This window comes from Triticum urartu, chromosome 1A, assembly GCF_056163025.1.
Source record: "Triticum urartu cultivar PI428250 chromosome 1A, HENAU_Tu73, whole genome shotgun sequence".
In the NCBI taxonomy this organism is placed as follows: Eukaryota; Viridiplantae; Streptophyta; class Magnoliopsida; order Poales; family Poaceae; genus Triticum; species Triticum urartu.
The window spans coordinates 446,935,001-446,940,339 of record NC_141873.1 but is presented as its reverse complement, the minus strand read 5'-3'; positions in this window follow the sequence as shown (position 1 = coordinate 446,940,339).

Sequence of the window (5,339 nt, the reverse complement as noted above, 5' to 3'; positions counted from 1 at the left end):
AGATGAGATCGAGCGCGCTCTCCCTGGCGGTGCTGGGTGGAAGGGGTACGAGAGGGAGAGGTGCGCGAGGATCAAAGGAGATGGTCTAGGGTTACGGGGGGAGATGGCTGGGCCTTAGGGAGGCCGGCCCAGGGAGAGGGAAGGCTGCGCCTAGGGAGGTTTGGGCCTGCTTGGCTCTCTCTCTCTCTCTTAATCTCTATTTTCAGCAAAAGAGATAGGCCAAGAATAATTAAGAGAAGAGGCCATGGAGAAGAACAAAATTATGGAACACTTTTGTATGGCTTTATGGAATATTTCCACCTCAACAAAAATAGTACTGACAAGTTAGGAGAATTTAAATTCAAACTTATTTGACTTGAGCCAAAAGAGTTTGAATGGAGGCTAGGCTAAAGGGGTGTACAAAAATGTTGAGGGTTTTTGGAGGACCCTCGATAAATGGAGAAAGAGCCACTGCCAAGGTTCGGAGGTGAAACTTGAAGCAAAAGAACCCAAGGGATTTATATTGTGAGTGTGTTGTGGTCGATTCCTAAAGAATGGAATATTTATTTTACCTCCCTATACATATTGGGAGATATGTTATAAAGAGAATTTCACCATGTGAATATCCCTCGATTTAAATGGACCGAAGATCCATCCGATTTTATTTGGTTGAGTTTTAAAACATGTTGCAAGATGACATGATGCAATGCACAGGATGCAAAAATGAAAGCAACGAACCAAACAAATCACACGACAAAACTCGGAAACCCTGGAACGCATCTGAAGCTCCGGTCTTGGGGCGTCACACCTAATTTCATAGGCCCGCCACTAAATATACTTGACATGTGAAGGTGCAGCAATTGGAGAGGCATTTGTACTTGACATTCTTTGAGGGATCACCCTACTTAAAACATCTACCATGCAAAAAGAAGGGTGCATAAAAGGGATAAACTTCCACAGGTAGTTTATGTATGTGTGGTATGGTATAGCCCCTTTTCACAGCGCATGGTGATCTCCATCTCCACGTGCGCGGTCTACCCATGGATGGTTGTCCTCGTGGTGATCTCCATCTCCATGCCGTGGTGTCAACCGCCAAGTGTTACATAAGGTACTATGCTACGAAAAACTAATAGCTACTGAAAGTAAATTACATTACATGGCTTCTCATGTTGACACGCAGGTCATTAATACAATAATGGGACAACCATATGGCTCCTGCCGGTTGCCGCATTCATGACATGCAGGTCATGAAACAATAATATACAAGCAACATACATGGGCTATACCAAATCACAATCATTCCCTGCAAAAACGAGTATATAGATGCTGAGCAAGTGACAACTCGGACACGGTGCAGACAACGGTGCAGACAACGAGTATATAGATGCCGAGCCTTCCACCCTTTACCAAGTATATAGATGCGTTAATTAAATAAGAGATATTGTGATATCCCAACAAAATATCCATGTTCCAAACATGGAACAAGCTCCAATCTTCACCTGCAACTAACAATGCTATAAGAGGGGCTGAGCAAAGCGGTAACATAGCCAAACAACAGTTTGCTAGGACAAGGTGGGTTAGAGGCTTGGCTTAACAATATGGGAGGCATGATAAGCGAGTGATAGGTATCGCAGCATAGGCATAGCAAAAGAGAGAGCATCTAGCAAGCAAAGATAGAAGTGATTTCGATGGAATGGTCATCTTGCCTGAGATCCCGCAAGGAAGAAGAACGAGTCCATGAAGAAGACAAACGGACGTAGTCGAATGGATCCTCACAACTCTGGAACGAAACCGAAGCTAACGCGAGAAGCAACCCGGAAAGAAGCAAACAACATAGTAAACAACCATCACATAACATGGCATGATGCGCAAACAAGTATGATGCATGTCTGGTTTAAATATGCATGGCATGGCAAAGGGCACAAACAAAACTACAAGTTAAGTGGAGCTCAATATGCAACAAGTTGCATATTGACGGAACACCACATCAATTATTTAGTTCTCTCTCGGTTAGGTACTCAACAATATTAAATGTTGGTTAACATGTCAAGAGGTGAAACATAAAGGAATTATCTATCTAAACAATTTAAATGGGGCCGGATATAGCAAACAACAAACCCGGTAAATCCCCATATGCATTAGTAATTTAAGCAAACAACACTTTTAACCATTTTAAATGTTGTTATCATGATGCGAATGGCATATGCAAGTTTTATGCAATTTTTGAAAAGGTTGACATGAACATACTATGAAGTATTTGTCATCGTGGCGGAAAGAAAGGGTGCCATGGCGACGAATCCGAAAATGATGCCGCGGCACCATATCGGTTCCGGTAGCTCACGGGGATACCGGTGCAAAAGGAAAAGTGATGGGAGCGTGTCATGCAAGGATGGTGGGGTGCTCCCGGATACCGGGTCCCCACGGGTTAGCGACAAAAGAGGAGAACCGAGCAAGTGACAACTCGGACACGGTGCAGACAACGGGTGCATCTCATACAACACATGCAAACGTTCTCGGACGGTCGCCTCGGGGTTATACCTTCGAAGTGTGCAAACGGGACGGTTCTCGTTCGTAGAGGGAAGTAGGCGTTCTCGCGACGGCGGTAGTGGAAGTAGTCGATCTCGCATGCTCTAGGGTCGACGGTAGAGGTTCACGTTTCATAGTCGTTCGGGGTCGCCGATAGTTGTACCCATTCGTGGTTGGACTTGACGGATCAAATACCTCCGGACGTAGTGGTACATGTTTGTTTTTTTCGAAGAGGTACTTGGCGTACAATGGTCGCCGTGGTACTCGTCGGTCCACGAAGTCGTTCTCGTCGGTCTTTGTGAATCGTTCGGTACTCGTTCGGGCATCCGTGTGGTCTTGCCGGTGGTGTACTTGGCGCTCGCGGTCCAACTCTGAGGTCTTAGCCGTGTAGTCGAACTTGACGAAAACGGGTCTTGTTGGGGACTTGGCACATCCATCAGGAACTTGTGGTACTTGGCGAGTTCCACGCTCGGTGACCGTTGGCCTTGGCGTCGACTGCAACAGGGCGTGATGCAGGAGCAACGGCCGCGGAACTTGCAGCAGCAGTGGCAGCGGCGGGAACTTGGCACGTTGGTCTCGCGAGGCATGGGGAGGCTCGAGGCAACAACGTCAAGGAGGAAGACCGGCGACGCAGCTGCGGGCACCGAGAGGCGTGGCTCCGACGGGCAGGGCCGGAGACGAGGTGCAGAAGGGCGGAGAGGGACTCGGCGATGGGGACGGCTTGAAACTGGTGCTGGTGGCGCTCGTGGCCATGGGACGCGAAATCCGAGGTCGAAGGCGAGGCGCGGTGGAGGAGCTTGGCGGCGCGGCGGCTGGACGAAGCAGGGAGGCGCACGAGGAGACTCCGGCGCGGCAGGGCAGCGGGTGCCAACGGCAGCGGCGGCTCGCCGGCCGACGGGGCGCCATGGTTGCCTGAAGAGGCCGCGACAGGGGGTCGGGCGAGGCCTGGGCGGCGCTCGTGAGAACTGGACGAGGGGAGAGAGGAAGTTGGGATCGGGCACGGGAGGATGAGAGGGAGAGGAGTGGGATCGAGGGAGATGAGATCGAGCGCGCTCTCCCTGGCGGCGCTGGGTGGAAGGGGTACGAGAGGGAGAGGTGCGCGAGGATCGAAGGAGATGGCCTAGGGTTACGGGGGGAGATGGCTGGGCCTTAGGGAGGCCGGCCCAGGGAGAGGGAAGGCTGCGCCTAGGGAGGTTTGGGCCTGCTTGGCTCTCTCTCTCTCTCTCTCTTAATCTCTATTTTCAGCAAAAGAGATAGGCCAAGAATAATTAAGAGAAGAGGCCATGGAGAAGAACAAAATTATGGAACACTTTTGTATGGCTTTATGGAATATTTCCACCTCAACAAAAATAGTACCGACAAGTTAGGAGAATTTAAATTCAAACTTATTTGACTTGAGCCAAAAGAGTTTGAATGGAGGCTAGGCTAAAGGGGTGTACAAAAATGTTGAGGGTTTTTGGAGGACCCTCGATAAATGGAGAAAGAGCTAGTGCCAAGGTTCGGAGGTGAAACTTGAAGCAAAAGAACCCAAGGGATTTATATTGTGAGTGTGTTGTGGTCGATTCCTAAAGAATGGAATATTTATTTTACCTCCCTATACATATTGGGAGATATGTTATAAAGAGAATTTCACCATGTGAATATCCCTCGATTTAAATGGACCGAAGATCCATCCGATTTTATTTGGTTGAGTTTTAAAACATGTTGCAAGATGACATGATGCAATGCACAGGATGCAAAAATGAAAGCAACGAACCAAACAAATCACACGACGAAACTCGGAAGCCCTGGAAGGCATCTGAAGCTCTGGTCTTGGGGCGTCACACCTAATTTCATAGGCCCGCCACTAAATATACTTGACATGTGAAGGTGCAGCAATTGGAGAGGCATTTGTACTTGACATTCTTTGAGGGATCACCCTACTTAAAACATCTACCATGCAAAAAGAAGGGTGCATAAAAGGGATAAACTTTCATAGGTAGTTTATGTATGTGTGATATGGTATAGCCCCTTTTCACAGCGCGTGGTGATCTCCATCTCCACGTGCGCGGTCTACCCATGGATGGTTGTCCTCGTGGTGATCTCCATCTCCACGCCGTGGTGTCAACCGCCAAGTGTTACATAAGGTACTATGCTACGAAAAACTAATAGCTACTGAAAGTAAATTACATTACATGGCTTCTCATGTTGCGTGTACAATAATGGGACAACCATATGGCTCCTGCCGGTTGCCGCATTCATGACATGCAGGTCATGAAACAATAATATACAAGCAACATACATGGGCTATACCAAATCACAATCATTCCCTGCAAAAACGAGTCAAACGTTCTACCGACTTGAGCAGGTGGGTCTGCTAATCCAACTTTTCGTTAGCTTCAGTTTGACAGGTCGTGGAGAAAAATCGGAGTTCGTATGCAAAAGTTACAGCCGTTTTACTGAGACTGCTCCAACAGATTTCAGCACCGCGGAAATCACATTTCCAAGATGTTGATCTATGTTCCGATTCGATCAATCTCATTGATCTTCGCGTGCTGCATTCGGATTTACATTCCACTGTCTACCCCGATGGTGGAAACCGACCGGTAGGGGTAAGTCGTGTCACGACCTCTGCGTCACGATCACGGAAATAAGATCACGAAACCAACCTTCAACACTGACATGCGCGACCGATCTCATCGACTCGCACCTGAACCGATCTACATATCTCATATGCATATCATCGAATCTATCACCACACAACCTGGCTCTGATACCACTGTTGGGACACGCGGTACGCTATGCTAGCGCCAAATAAAATTTTCTACTGCGCACCCAAGATCATGCTGCTGGAA